The 23,151-nt window shown below is 42.1% G+C and overlaps 1 long non-coding RNA gene across 1 annotated transcript; it reads right to left on the bottom strand.

Moving 5' to 3' along the window:
• Positions 1 to 17,572: 17,572 nt before the first annotated feature.
• LOC140627920 (uncharacterized) lies at positions 17,573 to 18,815 on the bottom strand. Its single transcript, XR_012026417.1, has 2 exons — positions 18,673 to 18,815; positions 17,573 to 17,915 (listed from the first exon to the last, which is right to left on the bottom strand). It is a non-coding gene; the product is annotated as an uncharacterized lncRNA (long non-coding RNA).
• Positions 18,816 to 23,151: the final 4,336 nt, after the last annotated feature.

Genomic DNA, 23,151 nt, shown 5'->3' with positions numbered 1-23,151 from the left:
TCCGGGGATTGAGTCCCGCATAAGGCTCCCTATGGGGAGCCTGCTTCTGCCTCTGCCTATGTCTCTGTCTCTTTCTGTGTCTCTCATGAATAAATAAATAAAATCCTAAAAGAAAAAGTAATATCTCAAATCAGCAACTGGCTTTACAATTTAAAGAACTAGAAAATCAAAGAACAAACTAAATTAAAAGCTAGCAGAAGGAAGGAAATAATAAAGATTAGAGCAGAGATAGATGAAATAGAGAATAAAAAATGATAGAGAAAAATCAATGAAACCAGAAGTTGGTTCTTTGTAAAGATCAACAAAATTGACAACCCTTTAGCTAGATGGACTAATCAAAAAAGAGAGAAGGCTAAAACTGGAAATAAAAATGAGGACATTACTTCTGATTCTAAAGAAGTAAAAAGGATTATGAGAGTATTGTGAACAATTGAATGCCAACAAATTTGATAACCTAGAAGAAATGAATAAATTCCTAGACACACAAAACCTACCAAGATTAAATCATGAAGAAATAGGAAACCTGAGTAGACATAAAACTAGTAAGGAGATTGAATCAGTAATCAAAAATCTCCTATCACCAGGTCTACCTTGTTAGAAAGTCAAGGACTCGTTTCTGAAATTAAAGGCCACATACTCTAGCATGATGTGTATCAGATCAACTCCGTACCAGTTTAGGAACCTATCAAGATCATCATTTAAGAAAATAATTTTAGGGGCACCTAGGTGGCTCAGTTGGTTAAGCATCCAAGAAAAGCCCTGGACCTGATGGCTTCACTGGTGCATTCCACCAAATATTTTAAGGAAACACTAATACCAGTTCTTTTCAAACTTCCCCCCAAAAAAATTGAAGAGGAGGAAATACTTCCTAACTCATTCTATGAGGCCAGCATTACTCTGATACTAAAGCTAAACAAAGACACTACAAGAAAAGACAAGCACGGAACAATATTTCTTATGAACACTGATGCAAAAATTCTCAACAAAATACTAGCAAAGTGAATACAGCAGCATATTTAAAAGATTATACACCATGATGAGGTGGCATTTATTCCTGGAGTGCAAGGATGTTTCAACATACAGAAATTGATTGATAAAAAAAAATAAATTTGTATAATACATCACATTAATAGAATGAAGATGGAGGGGGGAACCACATGATTATCTCAGTTGGTACCCCAAAAGCATTTGACAAAATTTAATGCCCTTTTATGATAAAAAACACTCAACAAACTAGGAATAGAAACTACTTTGCCATAACAAAAGCCATATAGGAAAAACCCACAGCAGGGGCACCTGGGTGGCTCAGTGGTTTAGTGTCTGCCTTCTGCTCAGGTCGTGATCCCAGGGTCCTGGGATCGAGTCCCGCATCGGGTTCCCCAGAGCGAGTCTGCTTCTCCCTCTGCCTATGTCTCTTCCTTTCTCTCCGTGTCTCTCATGAATACATAAATAAAATCTTAAAAACAAAAAAAAAGCAGAACAACTCCACAGCAAACATCATACTCAATGGTGAAAGACTGAAAGCTTTTCCTCTAAGATTTGAAACTAGACAAGGATGCCCATTTCTACTACTTCTATTCAACACAGCACCAGAAGTTCCAGCCAGAGCAGTTAGGCAAGAAAAAGAAAGAAAAGACATCCAAATTGGAAAAGACAAGTAAAATTATCTCTGCTCATAGAATATATGATCTAATTTGTAGAAAATGCTAGAGAGTCCACCAGAATAAACTGTTAGAACTAATACATGAATTCAGCAAAGTAGCAGGACACAAAGCCAACACACAAAAGTCAGCTGCATTTCTAAACTACAACTAAGGACCTGTCATCTCACTGTCAGCTGAATGCAGCAAGATTTTGGGGAGGTGAGGAGAAACATGAAGAGAAATAGAGTATATTCACACAATATATTTCATCCAAAATTCCACCTATTTTTTTATATAAAATTAGCTCCTGTGCGCTCATTATTGAACATTAAGTTTATGTACTCCAGAATCATGGTGTAACCCCAGTTTACATGTGATTTTTCAGAATAACTGTGAACTAGACCTAGGCCACATGGGGATTTCTGTTTCTAGTCACATTATCTTCTCATATCCACAACAGAGATGGATGGCATGACAGATATGGCTGTTTACTGCCCTGTAAGAATACTCCTATAAAGGTTTCTAGTGGGGTTAATTAACAATTGTCCTTGGAAAACAGTCTTAGCTGGAGATAACTATCACCAGGTCTACCTTGTTAGAAAGTCAAGGACTCATTTCTGAAATTAAAGGCCACGTACCCTAGCATGATGTGTATCAGATCGACTCAGTACCAGTTTAGGAACCTATCAAGATCATCATTTAAGAAAATAATTTTAGGGGCGTCTAGGTGGCTCAGTTGGTTAAGCATCCAACTCTTGATTTTGGCTCAGGTCATGATCTCAGGGTCGTGAGCTCAAGCCCTGTGTCAGGTTCCATGCTGGCTGAAGATTCTCTCTCTTCCTCTTTCTCTGCCCCTTCTTCCCCCTCACTTTCGAATTCGAATAATAATAATAATAATACTAATAATAATAATTTTATGTCTGACTTACGGTGATTGGACCAAGGTGGCAAGCTGAACCTACATGCCAGTCTCCTCTTTCCACCCTCAAAGCTGTTGAAAAGACAGGAAAAATACATACACACAGTTTTTAAAGTGATGAATACATGTCAGTGCTAGGAAATAGGAATCTTTGAAAGACATAAGGCGAATGGGATTGAATAGAAAGTGGAAAGCAAGAATAAATTAGAGATTTTAGAAAAAAAATTTGTGATCATTGAATTTTTCTGCCCTGAAATTCCTATTCATAAGAAGTTGGATAGAAGAAATAAAGGGTCCTAAGCCCTATGTTTCAAGCAGTAGGCACCCTATGGTTACAAAAATCACAGACACTAGATCCTTAAAGATGAAGATAAAGATGAAGATTAGGGTAGAATCATTACCAAAGTTTTGGATTTGAGAAGTATTTTAGCAGTTCTGAAAGAATGAGGCACGTCTGACCAATTTGCAGGCAAAGCAAGAAAGATGTTACTTATAGTGTTGGAGTGATTTTTTTTTTTTAGCAAATCACTCATTCCTAGCCGTGAAAACCCGCCGTGAAATTTCACACAGCCCAAACAAAGACTTCAACTGTGGGACAAATGCCAAAACTATATTGGAAGCCTCGAGAGAACCACCTGACTTCTTCATACAGTTTCCAGCCCCTAGGCTTTTCAAGTCTTAGCTGGAAATACTAGAAACAATTTCTCCTGGTATTTTGTTGTTGTTTTTTTCTCTCTCCTGGTATTTTGAAGTTTATCTGCTTAAATCACAGAGTAATCCTGGCAATTAAAAAAAGAAGAAGAAGAGAGAGTTTAAATGTGATCCTATAAAACAAATTAGTGTATACGGAAATGATTTTTTTATTTTTATTTCATTTATTTTTATTATTATAAATTTACTTTTTATTGGTGTTCAATTTGCCAACATATAGAATAATACTCAGTGCTCATCCCCTCAAGTGCCCTCCTCAGTGCCCGTCACCCAGTCACCCCCGCCCCCCCCACCTCCCCTTCCACCACCCCTAGTTCGTTTCCCAGAGTTAGGAGTCTCTCATGTTCTGTCTCCCTTTCTGATATTTCCCACTCATTTTCTCTCCTTTCCCCCTTATCCCCTTTCACTATATTTTATATTCCCCAAATGACTGAGACCATATAATGTTTGTCCTTCTCTGATTGACTTATTTCACTCAGCATAATACCCTCCAGTTCCATCCACGTCGAAGCAAATGGTGGGTATTTGTTGTTTCTAATGGCTGAGGAATATTCCATTGCCAGGACACCTGCACCCCGATGTTTCTAGCAGCAATGTCCACAATAGCCAAACTGTGGAAGGAGCCTCGGTGTCCATTGAAAGATGAATGGATAAAGAAGATGTCGTTTATGAAATGATTTTTTAAAAAGATTTTATTTAGTTATTCATGAGAGAGAGAGAGAGAGAGAGAGAGAGAGAGAGAGGCAGAGACACAGGCAGAGGGAGAAGCAGGCTCCATGCAGGGAGCCTGACATGGGACTCGATCCTGGGTCTCCAGGATCAGGCCCTGGGCAGAAGGCGGCGCTAAACCACTGAGGCACCTGGGCTGCCCAAGGAAATGATTTAAAATAATCTAGTAAGTTTATTATCTGCCTGTGATATTTGGCATGATTACAATAAAACTGCATAAAGTACAGGATCTGTAAGAGAAATATGGAACGGTCAGGAATCAGAATTATCTGATTTCTTAATGAAGAACAATAGGGCATTTAGCCAGCTGAGAAACGACAGTTCCTTTGAATTACCAATTAACTCAATGTTAGCTTATTGTGGTTTTAGCATATTTAATATTTCATCACAGTAGGAAGTCGACCAGGCTCATGACAGGAAATCTGAATTCTAATTTCATACCTGTTGCTACATACCTCATAACTTTGGGCAAATCATTTAATCTCTCTGAGTCTCAGTTTCCTTATCTGTAATATGAAGGGATTGGGCTTAAAGGCTCTCAAAGGGGCAGCCCCTGTGGGTTAGCGGTTTAGCGCCGCCTGCAGCCCAGGGTTTGATCCTGGAGACCCGGGATCCAGTCCCACGTCAGGCTCCCAGCCTGGAGCCTGCTTCTCTCTCTCTCTGTATCTCTAATAAATAAATAATATTTTTAAAAAATGTTCTCGAAGGTTTCTTCTAGCTTTAAAATACTGTGGCTTAGGGACAACTGGGTGGCTCAGAGGTTGAGCGTCTGCCTTCAGCTCAGGGCGTGATCCTGGAGTCCCCGGATCAAGTCTCACATCTGGCTCCCTGCACAGAGCCTGCTTCTGTCTCTGCCTCTCTCTTTCTCTCTCTCATGAATAAATAAATAAAATATTTTAAAAGAATACTATGGCTCCATTTCTTACTCCCCCTTGAAAGGCCCCTGTGGATCCTCACACCTCCTTCCTCTATCCCAGGCTCCTACGCCACCTGCTGCCTCCAGTTGCCCCACCGCCCAGGGTTATTCCCTGTGACATGCACCTGTTCTAGACATCGGCACCTGTCCCAGGTTTCTTCTGCAAGGACCCAAATCAAAACTCCCTCTCGTGTGTTCCAGGGCCATGCTACTCATGGACTTAAAAGAGTGAAACGAGGCCAAGGATTTGAGCTACTGTGGCTAAGTCAGGACGAGGGGGAAAGAGCAAGTCCTGCTGCCTATTTCCCACTGCCCGAAGCCTGTTCTCTGGGAGCCGAGGCTTGTGTGCTCACTTCTAAGGTGGGTCTGCCTGTAAGGAGGGTCCTGGTGGGTTGAGAGACTGGGGTGGAGGACAGGGAGCTGCTTGCCTTGCTTTGAATAAAATCAAAGGGAAGGACTTTCTCCAACATATGCAAAAATCAGTCTATCCAGCCTCTTCAAATTTTAATTTACATTTAATGTGAATGAGACAAATTACATGCAGTTGCATGTATGTACATAATCATCCATTCTGTACAGTAGTATAATACTGCTTTATGCATCTATACTTCTATCAAGAGCAACTAAGCACACTACCTAAGTGGTTTCTTTTGGGTTTTTGCCCGTGGGGGGCTCACTGCAAATCCTCACGTGTCTAATTCCCTCTCTCAGCTTTCTTCTTCCCACTGTGGGCCGGGAAGGGAATCTGCTCAGCAGTGAAGACACCAAGACAGTAAGAGTAAAAGTTACTTCATAATCCCATATATTGTCCCTTCTCCCAGTTCTCAGAGTCGGTGGGCATATTTACCCTATAACCCTGCTGCCATGTCACCCATCCTGATGTGACCCTGACACTAGGTTGCAAAGCGCAGGCATGACATTCATAAGCTCTCCTAAACCCAAAATCTTCTTCCTCCAAAAACCGAGTTACCCTGAGCATCTCTCTCCCAGCTGGACCGACAAGGTAGTAGCTCTTCAAAACCTAAGTGTCGGTGTGACTTAACTTTACAGCCTAAGAGATTGCATCTTTTCTTTAACACAGTTGGGTGAGAAATGTCTCCTGCACATAGCCTAAAACTTGGTTTTTCACTTTAACCAAAAAAACGATCTCTCACCTGTCAATATCTCGGCCTAGGTGTTGATACACTAAGGCAGAAATCCCGAGTCTGAGAAAAACCAAAGTCAAGGAAATTCTGTGTCTTGTCCCTTGGTGCTCCACCTCCCAACCCCGACCCTCATGTCTAGACATTCCCGCAGGCTTTGCAGGCACCACCCTTTCTTTTCCACATTTCATTAATAATCGTACAAGTCAAACAATAGCTAATCTGGCAATTATGCGCAAGTTAAAACACTGGAACATGTTACCCGGCATTGCCTGCCAAATCACACAAAATCTGGATCAATGAAGTTGCTGAAAGATTTTTCAAAAGTTCCTCCTGCCTCTCTTCCTGCTTGTTGGGCAGGCTTCTGAAAGGGACCAGAGTGAGTGGTTCTAAAATCAAACCAACAACAACAGCATGAAACCTGTCTGCCTGTGTCTCTGTTTTTCACAGCGACACCAGGGTGTGAAAGTCAGTGTTTGGGGGCGGGAAAGGGAAAAGGGGCGTGAGGCAGAGAGTCCCCACACCCTGAGCTAATTGCATCAGGGTGAAAGAATGAGCACCACACCCCAGGCGGTCACATTTCTGGGGTCACTTAATCATGCTCCGTACACCTGTGCTATGAGGGCAGTGCAGCTGCAAGGCAAACGCTGCTAGGCTCCGTCGCCAACATGCCTGTTCCCCTCTAGATTTAGCTCCTTCCAAACTCCAAGATCAGCCGCAGAATTTTTGAGGAGTGAAGTAAAGCAAAAGCAAGACTGGGTCGGCAGTGTGCTCTTCCAGAATCGGTCTCGGTGCCAAAGCTTCTCTTCCGTGCTTCTCCAAGCTGTGCTCCAGCTTCCAACTGCCCACAGGGCATCGGTTCCCATGACCGTCCTGCAGAGGCTCCGTGCACCGGGCAAGCGGTATAGACGAGGGTCCTCAGCCACCTCCAGAACCGCCTCCAGAACTCAGATTCAGCCCCTAAAAATAGCATCAACTCTGCCCACACCACCTCCTCCTCCTCCTGGGTTTTCTAGCTGCTGGTACTCCCAGTGGATATTACTAAGAGGTGAGAACATGAACACTTGCAAGAAGCAGTGCATCAATCATTACTTCATTATCGATTTCCATGGAAATCCAGGAAAAGAAAAAGAAAGGAAGTCGATTGGAGGACTGCTTTAGGCTTGCAGTCTGATTCTCATCAAAGTATGGTGAGGGGACCTTCCTACTCCATCTCAAAGGCCCATTCAGATCTGAAATGCTTCAACTCCTTGCCTGCACATATGATGGGGATTTGGATCCAGCCTGGGAGCAGGATACTAAGGTCATGCTGAGTTCCATGTGCAGGAAACGGAACCTCGCTGCTGAACTCCCTTCCTGTTCAAATAATGGTTGCTGGAGTGGTTTTGAAAGCGCCCTTAATGATCTCACATCTCCATTGGAAGTCTCCAGAAGGATCCATCTATCCATTCTCTCTAGGGCATTTAGACAGAAGAGGACCTGGGGTTGGCCTGGAACCTCTGGAAGCAATTACCAGCAGAGCTCCATTCCCTCATGGAAATTCACTTCAAACTTTACTCACCTATCCCATCTAATACACTGCTCATTCTCTCAGTGACTATTTCTCTCTGTAACAGGAAAAAGCAACACGTTAGTTGGTAAGGATACAAAGATGAAGAAAATATGACCTTTGTACCTGAAGAGATCAAAGTCTACACAGAAACAACCCTGCCAAAGTAGGAGAATACAACATAGGCAGGGGGAAAACTCTGTGGAAGTAGAGAAGCTGACTTGACTTGGAAGCTGGAAGGACATCACGCCAAGTCTCTCTCTTCCTACAAGCTTCTACTTATCCTTTGAGGTGAACTCACCTGGTACCTCCTCCTTATCTTCTCCTCTCTATCCCTTTCTTAGGCTCCATCAGCTCTGCACAGAATGAATCCAACCATGGTCCCACAGCACACTTCCGTTGTTTAAGGCCTATCAGGTTCTTTGAGTCTGAGGAAATTTCTGCAAGTCAGGTCAAGTGGGAGTCTGGTCCACCAGGTGCCTGATATGCACAGGCAAAGGAGCCTCCTGAGAGAGAACTCAGTCTTGGACACAAAAAGGGTTGAACTGATGGGAAAACCTTGGTCATCAGGCAGGAGAGGCACTCTGAGAGCCAAAGGGTGAGAAGCAATTCTGAGCACAGCATGATATCTGTCACTCAGATTCTTACCTCTAAAGTCCCAGTGGGAACAAGGCTTCTCGAGCTGGAGGGCTGTAATTGCAAGCCAAAAGAGATGTTTCAGTAAGAAGCTTTAAAGGACTCAGATATTGGCTGCACACTTTGGGAGCCTTCTGACAGACTGAAGCACAGAGGGGAGACATTCACTGCTGCAGACCACAACTCTGTACCGCAGGAACTCTGATGAGCCTGGCCAAGCAGCAGGCGCACACCCCTCAAAGACTTCATTGCCTAAGGTAGAAAGATAGGCACCTCAAGGGAGGGACAAGATAGCTCCGCAGGGGTAGTAGCAATTGGCCACTCATGGGGCCTGATGCATTAGTGGGTCATGGCCAGCAGTTTTTTGATAGACTATAATAGTATAGAAAGTATCAAAGTTTCTCAAGAGTAGTAAGTAGATGTATATGTGAGTGTGTGTACATGTGAGTGAGTATATGTGCATATGTACTGGGTCATTAGGTAAAATACATCTCTTCCTGTGGGTCATGGTCTAAATCACAAAGGAATTGCCTGTGGAGTGGAAGTAGTCTCTGACAGAAGTAGTAGTTATCTTGGATTTAAGTTCATAAAGATTCCCAGATGTAATCAAGTACAGTTGGCAAGGGCTAGCTGCACTGTCCATTATGGTAGCCACTAGAACGTGTGGTTATTTAAATAAATTAAAATTAACTAAATGTAGGGACCCCTGGTGGCTCAGCGGTTGGGCATCTGCCTTTGGCCCAGGGCATGATCCTGGCATCCCGGGATCGCGTCCCACATCAGGCTCCCTGCATGGAGCTTGCTTCTCCCTCTGCCTGTGTCTCTGCCTCCTTCTCTCTGTGTCTCTCATGAATAAATAAATAAAATTTATTTTAAAAATAAATAAATAAAATTAACTAAATGTAAAAATTGCATTCCTCAGTCATAGCAGCCACATTTCAAGCGCTCAACAGCCACATGTGGCTAGTGGCTACTGTATTGGCTAGCGCAGATGTAGACTATTTCCAATATCTCAGAAAGTTCTAGTGGATATCACTGGACTTGATCTAAATCTAGTGGGCCAAAATTGTCAAGGATGGGCATGGATACCTATACATTTTGAAATTTCTACAGTGATTGTGAAATGCAGTCAAGACTGATTTCATTAGTGACCCCAAACAGCAAAAGAATATAAATATGGGGTTTGAGAAAGAAGGTAAGCTGGAAATTTAGATCTGGAAGCCCTCAACATGTAAACTGCAGTTGAAGCAAAAGAAATGAATGAGCTCACTCATAGAGATCTGAGAACAAGAGGACCAAGCACAAAACCGTGAGATGGAAAGAAGCAAAATCAGTCAAGAAGCCTGAGAAGTAGAGGTGAGAGAACTAAGAAAGAACGTCAGTAAATGTGTTTTTAGGTGCAAGCAACAGAATATCCTAGCTCACATCAGCTTAAACAATAAGGAAAATAATTATGTTGTGTAATAGAAGTTCAGAACTAGCATGGGCTCCAGGCACAGTGCATCAGAGCTCCAACTTCACTTCTCTGTAACTTGTCCAGAATAGTGTTGGCTTCCTCCTCAGGCTGGAGGGAAAGTGGCTGCAGGAGTTCTTAAAGCAATCATTCATTGTCAAAAACAATAGAAACACCATGATTGGCTCAGATTGATCGTACTTGGGTTTGAATGAATATTGAGGTGTTAATCATTGGGACCATGACAAAAGAGAAGCATGAGAGGTGGGTGTCAGAGAAACCAAAGAAGAAAGTAGGGTGAGGGATCCCTGGGTGGCGCAGTGGTTTGGCGCCTGCCTTTGGCCCAGGGCGCGATCCTGGAGACCCGGGATCAAATCCCACTTCGGGCTCCCGGTGCATGGAGCCTGCTTCTCCCTCTGCCTGTGTCTCTGCCTCTCTCTCTCTCTCTCTCTCTCTCTGTGACTATCATAAATAAATTTAAAAAATTAAAAAAAAAAAGAAAGTAGGGTGACTCACAGAGTCAAAATGCTGCATTGAGGTCAGAGGGCATACCTTGCACATACTAGAATTGAATCATTTTTATTTTTTTTAAGATTTTGTTTATTTATTTGAGAGAGAGAGCACAGTGTGGGGAAGGGGCAGAGGGAGACGGAGAAGCAGGCTCCCTGCTGAGCAGGGAGCCCAATGCGGGGCTCCATTCCAGGACCTGGAGATCACGACCCTAGACCAAGACAGATGCTTAACCAACTGAGCCACCCAGACACCCCTGAATTATTTTCAATAAAATGTATCGTTTGATGGTTATCAAATGATAAATTCACCTTATCCAGCTGGAACCATGTATGTAAGAGCTCAAAATTCTAGCAGGTCACTCAAAGGAAAGAGATCAAGGAACAAAAGAGGACAAGGAAAGAAGAAGGGAAGATCAAGAGCAAGGAGAATCCAAAAGCGTTTTCGGCTGCCATTAACAGCATGGAAGACATCCTCCCACCACATTCAGCCAAGATAAAAAAATTAAAATAAATCAACCAGAAAATGCAGAATTAAGAGCAAGTGTAACTTGTGACTTATGGTAAATTTAAAGAACCTCAGTGTCTTGTTTTAGTTAGTGTTGCCAAGGCAATCTCATAGCCTTAAGAACTTTGGCAAAGCCCTCCTTGGCCAATGGAGAAATCCTCTCTCAGAGGCCTTGGTTGGCCATTGCCCACTATGTAGATCAGCTCCTTGATGCTATTCTCAGAATAAATTTTCCAACAGATGCTAAGTCAATGAAAACATGCTGAAAGTTGTAAGATAATTTATTTTCCATCTGTTTTCACCTGTGCTCAATTGAGGATACCAGCTCCTATCCCAGGCAATATATAACAGAGGCCAGGGGCCACTCCACCCATATTTTATAAAGTGCCTATGGTGCCAATTTTAGCATCACAGATGTAAATAACAAGACCCTAGAGTCATAGGGAGTGATCTCATTCCCTCACATACATCCAAAGCTTGAAGAAGGCCAATATGTCCTTATGGATCATTGTGTTACTGGTGTTGCTGAGCTCACCAAAGCTCTTGTGGCCCAGCTAATTTCCTCAGGGCTCCTCTGTACCTTCTCTTCTCCCTTCTCAGTCTGGGAATTGTGTATGCTGTTTCCAGGGACCAAATTCTAAGAAGCCTGGGCTAGGAAATTTGGTTAATAGCGGGGGGAGCCACAGCACCTCCACTGACATCATCAGGTAGTTTTATTTTTGTTAATAAATAACAAACTCAGGAACAAACTTAACAGGAAAGCATACTAGAGACATGAATTGAAAGCTCTCCTTTAAAATCTGTCCCCACCTTCCCATGGCCTTTGAAATAAAGACCAAATGCCTAATGTGGCTTATGAAGCCCTCAGGGTCTGCTAGCCCTTCCAGCATCCTTCATGGTGCCCCCGGGTTCTCACTGTCCTCTGTCCTCTGGCTCCTTGGCAGAGGAGGCCCAGTCCCTTCTATCTGGAATCCTCTCTAGCTCAAACCCAATCTTCATCTAGTTTTTTTTTTTGTTTTTTGTTTTGTTTTGTTTTGTTTTTTTAGAGAAGGAGAGAGTAGGGGAAGGAGCAGAGGGAGAGGGAGAGAGAGAATCTTAAGCAGGCTCCATGCCCACCATGCAACCCAACACAGGGCTCTATCTCGACCCGAAGGTCGTGACCTGAGCTAAAATCAAGAGTTGGATGCTTACCTGACTGAGCCACTCGGGCACCCCTTCAGCTAGTTCATTCTTAATGATCCTCAAGAGCTCAACTCAAACATCACTTCTTCAAAAAGCACCCCATCCTTCTCAGATTAGATTGGGGCCCTCAAGTGTACCTTTTCCTACTATCTGGATTTTTCTCCTAGGGCATTTATTCAGTTGTGTGATCTGTAATTTAATGTATGTTTTCCTAGCACACTCTAAGTACTATAAGTCTGGTAACCATTTTTGTTTTGTTCACTATCTTCAGCCCCCAGCTCAGTGCCTGGCATATAGAAACTCAATAAGCATCCTGCTAAGCAACTGCCTGCCGGACTGGATTGTCATTCCTTCTATCTGCTAGCACTAAGGTGGGGTGATTCTAAATTCTGATCTGTTAAATACCAAGATAGAACAAAAGTTTCTTCTTATGCTAGTTAAATTCTGTGCTGTCTTTCCCCCTTTGTTCAAAACTTTTTTATTTTTATTTTTTTAAGATTGTATTTATTTATTCATGAGAGATACAGAGAGGCAGAGACACAGGCAGAGGGAGAAGCAGGCTCCACGCAGGCAGGGAGCCTGATGTGGGACTTGATCCCAGGACTCTGGGATTATGCCAAGCCAAAGGCAGATGCTCAGCCGCTGAGCCACCCAGGTGTCCCTCAAAACTTTTTGAATAACAGTTTTATTGAGATACAATTCACATTCCATACAATTTACCCATCGAAAGCATATGAGTCAATGATTTTTGGTATATTCACAGTTGTACAACCATCACCATAGTCGATTTTAGAACATTTCCCTAGCCCCCTAAAAGGAAACCCTGTACCCATCAACAGTCACTCTCCAGTTTCCCCCAGCCCTAGGCAATCACTAATCTACTTTCTATTTCTACAGATTTGCCTATTTTCGACATTTTACATGTATAGAATCATATCATATGTGGCCTTTTGTGGCTGCCTACTTTAGTTAGCATGTTTCAAAGTTGTAGCATGTATTTGTACTTCATTTCATTGTATCGTCAAATAATATTCCAGTCTAAAAAATAATAATAATAATATTCCAGTCTATGGTTTTGCCACATTTCATTCCTCAGTTGATGGACATTTGGATGTTTCCACCTTTTAGCTATTAGGAATGATGCTGCTGTAAACATCGAGGTGTGAGTTTTTGTATGTATATTTAGAGTTTGGGATGTGTATTTATTTATTTATAAAGATTTTTATTAATTTATTTGAGAGAAAAAGAGAAAGCAGGAGCATGAGGAGGAGGAGGAGCAGTGGGAGAGGGAGAAGCAGACTCCCCCAGGGAGCAGGGAGCCCCACATGGGGCTCGATCTCAGGACCCTGATAATCATGACCTGAGCCAAAGGCAGACACATCACCGACTGAGCCATCCAGACACCTCAGGAATCATGCTGCTGTAAACACTGATGTGCAAGTTTTTGTGTGGACATATGTTTTTATTTCTCTTGGTATATACATAGGAGTGGAATTTCTGGGTCATATGGAAACACTGTATGCAACATTTTGAGGAACTGCCAAACTGATTTCTACCTATACTGCTTTATGTCCCCCCTGAAAGTATACAAGGGCTCCGATTTCTCCATAGCCTCATAGCACTTGCTATGGACTGACTTTTTGGGTATAGCCATCCTAGTAGGTATGAAATGATATCTCATTTTAATTTTGATTTGCATTTCTTTGATAGCTAATGATGTCGAGCATCTTTTCATGTGCTTATTGGCCATTTGTATATAGTCTTTGGAGAGACGTCTATTCAGAGCCTTTGCTCACTTTTTAATTGGGTTGTTCTTTATTATTGAGTTGTAAGAGTTCTTCATACATTGTAGATACAAATCTCTTATCAGATATATGATGTGCAAAAATTTTCTCCCATCGTTTAGGTTGTCGTTTCACTGTCTGGATGCTATTCTTTGAAACACAAGTCTAATTTTGATGGGACCAAAATTATGTATTTTTCTTTTGTGGCGTGTATCTTCCCATGATGGAAGGAGTGAGCTGGCTCTCTGGGGCCTCTTTTATAAAGACACTAGTCTCATTCATGAGAGCTCTGCCTTCATGAACTAATTGTCTCCCAAGGCCTTACCTCCTAATACCATCACCTTGGGCATTAGGTTTTCAACATATGAATTTTGGAGGCACACAAACATTCAGACCATAACAGTCATCATCCTCTTCAGTCTCCTTTTATCTGGATCAGTTTCTTAGCATTATTTGTCTCTTATGACACTGACATCTTAAAAGAATATAGAACTTTTTCTTTTTTTAATAGAATGCTTCTTAGATTCCAGTTGTACAATCGCAGCCAGAATACTAAGTGCTAGGTCCTTCTCAGGGTGTGTCACATCCACCTGATGTCTCTCTGCCCCTCATTTGTGATGTTAATTCTAATATCCCAATCGAGGTGTTACCAAATTCTATTTAGTTACCAATATTCTAAAATGTTAACATTTGTCTTTACCTTGTTCTGAGGTTTGTATAACCTCAAAGCTTTTCTGTCAATAATGTGGTATTTCACCTGGTGTCCATTCTTCTTGTTGTTCCTAATTAATTTATTCAACCTGCAATGGTATCGTGCTGGTCTTCAACTTGTTTTCTTAACTGACATCTTTTTAGCCTTTTTAGCTACATCTGCTGTTTTAGCATTTCATTTTGGTTTTTGGTCTTTTTAGTTTCTCACTCTCCATGTTGGCAGTTCACTGGACCTTTTGTTTTCTCCGACACATATGAGTGATATCTCCACCCCATTCTAACTTACCTCAAACTCATTTGTCTTCCTCTTACAACTCCAGTTTGAGGCCTAAATGAGATGTTCTATGTACTTCTCTCTGCACTGATGATATGGCCGTAGAGGCAGAGATAGAGTTCAGCTGGAGTTGTGTGCCCTCTTGGTGGGGGACGCGAGCTCTCTTTAAAGAATTTCTTCTGTGATCTGCACTGGAGTTCAGATCTCATACTCGGAGACATACCCTATTTCTTTTCAAGATTTTATTTGTTTATTCATGAGAGACAGAAAGAGAGAGAGGCAGAGACACAGGCAGAGGGAGAAGTAACTTCCCTGCAAGGAGCCCATGCGGGACTCCATCCCAGATCCCAGGATCAGGACCTGAGCCAAAGGCAGATGCTCAACTGCTGAGCCATCCAGGTGTCCCAACATACCCTATTCTTAACATGTTATATCCTTAGGCTTGGGATTATGCCCCCAATTTTGTATGAATCCATAGTAAATGGCATACTCCAAGGATGCTTTTTTCTGTCCCTGATGAAATATGCAACTCTTTTCCTTGATTTTTTCTAGGGTTTCTTACTTTCCTCATTAATTCACTTCTCTCTAAATTGAGAGTGACTGGTGAGAATTTGGGTTTTTGTTAACTGGCAGGTGACCATCAGTGGACGTGGGGGTGAGATTAAGAGCAGTGGTGTGGTGGTAAATGTTTAACAACTGGCTCTCAAAAATCCCTGATGTATAATGTATGCCAGTTTCCAATACCATAAATATTCCCACTGTAGCCAATTTCAAGCTACCAATATGACATTACTAAATGCGGGATTGGAACATGCAGCACTATATAGCTTAGTACAACATTATACAGTATTTCCACCATATGGATACAGTCGATGTAAATAATCTTAAAAACATAGATAATAGTAAAATGAAATAATTAGAAAGTGGTGTTTTTGAGCATTTACTATCTTTGTTTTAAATATTATTTTTAATATAATTTAATTGTTAAGTATATATAACTTAATTTTTAATAATTGCTCCATTTAAAGGATGCCTGGGTGGCTTAGCAGTTGAGTGTCTGGCTTCAGCTCAGGACATGATCCTGGGACCTAGGATCGAGTCCCACATCGGGCTTCTTGTGGGAAGCCTGCTTCTCCCTCTGCCTCTGCCTCTGCCTCTCTCTCTGTGTGTCTCGTGAATAAACAAATTAAAAATCTAAAATAATAATAATAATAATAATTGCTCCATTTAATACCTGGCTTGAAAAATCCCTGAAACTTGGACTTTCAGCTCAGCTCTTATGAGCCCATTAGAACCTGCTCCAGCACACCACTGAGTCAGAATAAAAATCCAAATTATCAATTTCTTCCTCTGGCTACCATTTCTTATTTTGGCAAGTTCATATCACTTTTCTTCTATACTTGCTATTGGTATATTTTTGCTACTTTTAAAAATCACTTTGTGTTTGCGTGAAGGGAAAGAGATTCTGTGTTTGGCTTCATCCTGTCACCTTTATCTCAAGATCTTACTCTTCTCACACACTGAAAGTTTCTTTGGATCTTTTTAGGTTTTATATACTATGCAGAACCAAGATGATAATATCACCTGGGGCAGTAATAGCAAGTCTTCCTCTAAGTACAAATGCTACTAAGTGGAGTTGGAGAATTAGTAAGTAAGCTCTCCCTTAGGGAAAGCTAACAAACAATTGCAGAACTATGCAATGTCAAGTAGACAATATTCAAGGATAGTAATGGAAATAATTCACCTCGAAGAAAGGAAGAATGGTGTTCTAACACATGGCAAGTAGCCTCTTGCACATTTCTCTGAAAAGTAATTTTGAAGGAACAGGTTTGGTGAGAGGTGTCTCCATATACCCAAGAGCATAAGTGAGTTCTCAAACATATATAATGTATTTTGTGTGTGTGTGTGTGTGTATATTTTTTTAATTCTGTTTTGAGAAATTAAGGGTGTTTCCAAAGGATTCCTTATTAAATGCATCCTTACTGAAGCAGATCATAGATTGTAGTCAATATTTCCAACAATGCAGTTTTTCTCATCGCTGGCTGGACATTAGAATCACCTGGGGAGCTTTTAAAACCACTGATGCCAGGACCCTACTCCAAAAAATTCTAATTCAATTAGTCTAGGGTGGGGCCATGCCATTAGTATTTTTGAAATGCTCCCCAGGTGATTTCACTCCACAGCCAGAGTTGAGAATCTCTGTCCTAATGTAACTTTTAGTGTTTTATTGGTACTCCAAGAAATCTACTAAATATATTAACCTCCTAAGATGGATGATAATGAATAGGAAAATTTGTAAAGTTCTTAAAGATATTTAAAGGAAAACAACATAATAATTATATGTTGTTAAAGTTTTTTTGGCAGGGGCTCCAAATGTTTTATAATTAAAAAAAGACTACGCAGTGCCTAATGGAGCAAAAGCTAATTAAATGTAATAATGCCTTGAAGCTGAAGACTCAAAAATAGTATGGCTTGTTTTTCTTTTGGAAGTTCAGGATTGTCCATGATGAGAAATCGGCGCGTCCAGTTATTTGTCAGGCTGAGAAAGACATCACGTGCCTTCTACAGTAAAATCCCACTGATGTGTTTTAGTTAAGATGGGAGTCAAAATGTATCCCTTTCTGAGCAACTTATTTCTCAGGAGCACAAATTAAAATCATAAATAAGATTGTAAGGGGAGATCTCTAAAATATTTAAGCAAATAAGCTTCCCCCAAGGGATTGATTTCAGAGGAATTAATTAGGCTTATTAGAATGGCATAATTATCTAATCACTGAAACGGGTCCCTGGAGATCTCTTGTACTTTTTAGCTTAGATTTAATCATTGCATTTAAAATAATACAGATCTTTTTCTCTTTTAATCAGGACTTCCTCGGTTGTAAATAACAAATCCAATTAAGCTAAAGTTAAGGAGAATAGGAATTTATTGGTCAAATAACCAAAAAGTCCATAGACAGACTTCAGACAAGGCTTGACTTAGGGGCTCAAACAATGTCATTGGAAATTGGGTCTTAACTCTTTCCATCTCTCTTCTGATTTCCCTTCAAGTAGGTTCCGTTCTCAGGTGACTGTCTCCTCTTGGTAGCAAGATGGCTGCCAGGATCTCTAGGCTTTCATACATCTGGTCAGCAACTCCAGAACATCCCTCTGTCCCAAGAACTCCAACAAAAATTATGGAATTGGAGCGCCTAACTGGCTCAGTCAGTGGAGTAAACATCTCTTGATCTTGGGGTTGTGAATTCAAGTGCCCTGTGGGGTGTAGAGAGGTATATTTTAAAAATAAAATCTTAAAATCTTAAAAAGAATATTGTGGTGTTGAATCTTACTGGCTTAGATTGGCCTAACTTTGGTCATGTGCCTCTCCTTGAACCAATATCCATATTCAGTGGGACACATTACTCTCATTGGTCAGGCTTGTGTTATAGGTACATTCCTGGAACTGGAGTAGGGCCAGCTGTACCTGAATTACATGACTGAGGTTGAGGTAGAGGGTGGTTACCCAAAGAGAGTCAGATTGCTTTCAGAAGATTTAGGGATGGCTACCGAGCAAGGAAAAACAGAGGTTCACTACAATTCAGAAAAACTATTTCAAATGAAGCTCCCCCACCGCTCTTTCTTCCAATTTCCCATTTAGCCATAACCAATGAGGTTTTATGATGTCTTAGAAAGTATTTCGTTATTCAAAATCTGAACATATTGTCTATAACCTTTTGGTATAGTGAATAAACACCCTCTGGTAAGAGCTGGGTGCTTAAGTAAATGCTGTAGGGGTTGTGCTATATCAAGCCATTAGTATAGTCCGTATATTCTTTTTTTTTTTTTTTTTTTTTTTTTTTGCTTTGACCCGAGCAAAATTTGCTTGGTATGAGAAATGCAAGTTTTTAAAAAATAGAATAACATGGCCGAAGACACTGTTCTCCAAACACTCTTTAGCCACAGAGACAAAAAACCTTATGTCCAAGGTTCCCTTGAGACCAAAGCAGATGTCTTGAGATTACGTGCAAACCTGAAGGAGGAGCCCTCCAGAAAGAATGGCGCTATGGATATGCACTCCCTCGGAAACAACATCAGCTTCCACTATTCCGAAGTGGACTGTTAGAAGTGAGCTAGTGACCGGTACTGAAAGAGTTCATGGTTTGTATTTTGTTAGTCCCGGTTGTCATGGCAACCAACGGGTTCTACATAAAGCCTGAAGCCAGCGGACTTGTAATGGAATACATTCCTCCGAGTGAGTCAAAGCCTTGTTGAAAAGGAAGCAATCACACTGCTGTGGAAATAAATTATGAACTGCTCAGGATTGAAATAAGCAACTTTTTTTGGAATCACATTTCCCCCTCCTCCCACATACTTTTGATGATAAGTAACTTGGCCAGGCTTGGTTTCGGAGGGGACTGCCTATCACATCTCCGAGGAGAGGCGTGGTAATATGTGGCCTGCCCACCTCACAAGGTTTCAGTGAGCATCAGATGAGAGAGTGTGTGTGAGAAGGTGCTAGGAAAACTGCAGTGGGCTGCACCAGTATGGCTTGTGCTGTGGATTGAGTTCTTAACATTCAGAAATGGAAGTTGCAGATATTATTTTAATCCACCCTGACCCATTAGAGATTACTTCCTATGACACACGTACTAATATTTTGTTCAGTCTGAAAACCCAAGTGATGAAACTTCCGCTATTCCCCCGGGGCACCCTACTCCACCACAGAGCCAGAAAGTTTATACTGGTAGAATATAGTGTGGGGTTTTTTTAAAAGATTTTATTTATTTATTCATGAGAGACACAGGCAGAGGGAGAAGCAGGCTCCACGCGGGGAGTCCGACGTGGGACTCGATCCCGGGACCCCAGGATCACGCCCTGGGCCAAAGGCGGCGCTCAACCGCTGAGCCACCCGGGCTGCCCGAATATAGTGTTTAATAGCTTGGACTTTGGAGCCAGACAGACGTGGATTCAAATCCCAGCTCTGCTGCTTTGTAGTTACAGAGGCTTGGGCATGTTACTTAAAGTCTTTGCCTGCCAGAAGCTCATCCAGGAAATGGAGGTAATGGTACCTACTTTATAGAGCTGTGAGAGAGAATCACTATGCTGATGTTAATGAAAGCACCTAGCAATGTCGGGCGCAGAGTAAGGGGGCAACTAAGTTGGGGATTATCGTCATTAGCTTCATTCTGGTTGGGGCATGAGCATCTTTACTTTCTTGCTAATCCTGGTCAGAATTGTTTCTACCACATTAAATTCTTTTTTCCTCTTGGTTTGCTCTGGTGCTTTCAAAGGCTACTTCAATACTTTCTATTTTAATCCCTACCTTTCGTTATCATCTCATCGATGAGGATAAATCCCTGATTGGTTTATCTTCAAAAAGTAGATGTCATAATGAAGCCTGTTAGCGTTTTTTAGTTATATATCATGCAGTATTATTACTGGCCTTGCCGACATGTGTTGACCCCAACTCACCACCATATTCGCATGGGCCCTCATTGGCTCTGAAATGAGAACTGTTCTTAAAGCATCAGTGGAACAGCCTACTTCTGGCGGCCTTCATAGCAGGGAGTCAGCCATGACAGCCACACACTCCCCCATACCCTCACCTGGCAGGGAGCTGGGCTTGGATGGTCCACAAAGCCAAGTTGCACAACTTTGGCAGGAGCTTCATCCACTATTTATCCATCCCTTGGACAACTTTGTTAAATTCCTGCAGCTTGGGCCTATCTGAGCTCTTCATCATTTTAGCGTTGTCAGCCTAAGCAGACCATTTTCTGCTTCTAGGAACATTCCTTTGGAGAAGAGTAGAAATTTCAATAAACTCTCAAGCGCTCTTCAAACTCCTGAATTGGTGAGGCCCTTGAGCCGATTCTTGTAATTCACTCAGAAGAATGGTATTTGGAGCTACAAGTTTGCATAGGATCAGTTTTTCCAAGAAATGTAGTTTTTCTTTTGGATAATTAATTTGGAGAAGTTGGCATTTCCTTCTACCTGGCCACATTTGTTTTCTCCATCTTCTTGGAGAATGACCTTAAAATAGTTTCTCTATCTTCATCCTTCCAGCACTCTTGTCTCTGCTCTTCCAACATCTTCATTAATTTTAATACCAGGCTGAGTTTTCTTTGCCATGAAAGGCTTTTAGCTTCTCTGATAGCTCTTTGATTCCTCCTGAACCTGCTTCTCCAGCACAGAATAAGATTTAACAAAAGAGCTTTTTTACAAGCATGCCATGTCCCTCAGTGACAAGCATTATAAGTAAGACAATCTTGGCCTCTTCTTTCCCCAGCAAACCTCTGTGGTTGTTGATTGTCCATGCCCAGAATAGATCTTTTCCTCCTCACTCCAAGACACCTTGAAGACCTCATGTTCAGGCCAGAACTATTTTGGGTGGAAAGGAGACAGGACATTTGAGACCTTTTTGTCTGGTTAAATCCTTCCCAAATAGCCCAAGATTTTCATCTCTTCTTTGCAATTGCTAATGGTTAAGATGATAATTCCACTACCCTTGCCGTGGGTACTCTGAACCTCAGGCCACTTCCTTTTGGGCTGTGCATCTCTTTAGCTAGAACCACAATCTGAAGGGAAACTGCTTTTGATTAGAGAGGCAATTAAAAATAAAGCTCCATGTGTGCCAAAACTATTTTGTTCCATCTGACCAATTAGCCTGGTTTCTATTTTGAAAAACATCGATTACACACCAAAAAAAATGCAATAAACTTGCCATTTTCAAAACTCCACAAATTCTAAGGCAATGATATTTAATGAGTGATTTATAGTAATACCGGTAAACTGGGGTACCTAACTTCACTGGAGTGTGGTTTTTAAATTGCTAAGTTATAAAGATTATTTGACACCCATTTCCTTGCTAATAGAGCTATAATTTGAAAGCAGAGAAGGGTTTCGCAGCCTCAGCACTATCGACATTTGGGGTTGGATCATTCTTTGTTGTGGAGGCTGTCTTGTGCACTGTAGGATGTTGAGCAGCATCCCTGGTGTCTACCCACTCAATGCCAGGAGAATCCTCACTCCTGTGCTGATAGACAGAACTGTCTCCAGACACTTCCAAGGGTCCCCTGAGGGGCACAATTGCCCCTGGTTGAGAACCGCTTGTGTAGAGGACACGGTGAAACACTTTTTCCCTTGTTTGCTTTTCTGGACTATGAAAATGGCAGAGGCCAATGAAAAATAAGAACACATTAGGTCTTAGAATGTACTATTTTGATTCTATTATTATAAAATCCTTAACTTTTCTCAATTGTGATTTTTAGAAAAACAATTAAACTTCCAAATATAGCTACGATAAATAAACATTGGTCCCTGGTGTGTCTCACCTCTCTGCTAATGGGTCAACAAGAACAGGACTTTTCACGAGGTGTTCCAAGAGTTTGCAGGGCCCCCTCTCTGGCCTCGTTCACCGAGAGCCAGGGTAAAACTACTCATTAGCAAAGTGACTAATGCATAGGCCTATTAGTTGAAATAGTCAGCAAGGGGAAAAAGGAGAGTAATGTTTCCTGTGTACTGTTTTCTCTTTTAAAGCAGAATATGTGGTAGTCTAATGAGTGGCCACATCCAAGTTGGTCTTACAAATTGGTAAGTTTCGTCTTTGCTGTCCATCCAGTACTTGCTTCCGGACTAGTCAGGATTTTCAAAGACCCTGAAATAAAAGGAAAATGTTGGTGTCCCAGGCATTCTCCGCTCTAGTAAACTGCTGTCTCTCTGCCCCAGCCCCACCTTTCCTTCCACCCCCCCACCCTTGCTTCTTCCTGACTTGGGCTTGATTCCAATTCTGAAGAGGTGTCAGGAAGAGTGGCCCCTGAAGGCAGGGAAGCAGATATGAATTAGACTCACCTGGAGAGCTCTTCCTCCCACACAGGCCCACCAACCAGTCCCACCCACTCCCCACCCACTCCCCACCCAGCTCCCACCGACAGGGCCCTGACTGGAAACAAAAGCCACACTCTGTTAGGAGAAATTGAGGTGATTAAGGAAGGCACACTTTGCAGAGGTGTGGTCAGGGTCTAGGGAAATCGCAGGGAGAGTGCACTATAGCAGAATGAGTAACAGCAGGGAGCCGGTACCGGTACCGCCGGGCTGGACGGGCAAAGAAGAGAGTGATGGCCGGACCTCAGGGGGCAGCGGTGGGAGCAGCCGTCTTGTGGGAGCTGCTTCTGACACCACACAAAGCAGCAAGCCAGGTTGACCGGGCCGGGAGAGTGATGTTTGACCTGCTATCAGAAACGGAATCGAAAAAAAAAAAAAAAAGAAAAAAAGAAACGGAATCGGGGGATCCCTGGGTGGCGCAGCGGTTTGGCGCCTGCCTCTGGCCCAGGGCGCGATCCTGGAGACCCGGGATCGAGTCCCACGTGGGGCTCCCGGTGCATGGAGCCTGCTTCTCCCTCTGCCTGTGTCTCTGCCTCTCTCTCTCTCTCTCTCTGTGTGTGACTATCATAAATACATAAAAATTTAAAAAATAAAAATAAATTAAAAAAAGAAACGGAATCAAGCCAGG

The sequence above is a fragment of the Canis lupus genome, chromosome X (genome assembly GCF_048164855.1).
Source record: "Canis lupus baileyi chromosome X, mCanLup2.hap1, whole genome shotgun sequence".
In the NCBI taxonomy this organism is placed as follows: Eukaryota; Metazoa; Chordata; class Mammalia; order Carnivora; family Canidae; genus Canis; species Canis lupus.
This window is presented reverse-complemented; position numbering and strand designations above follow the sequence as displayed.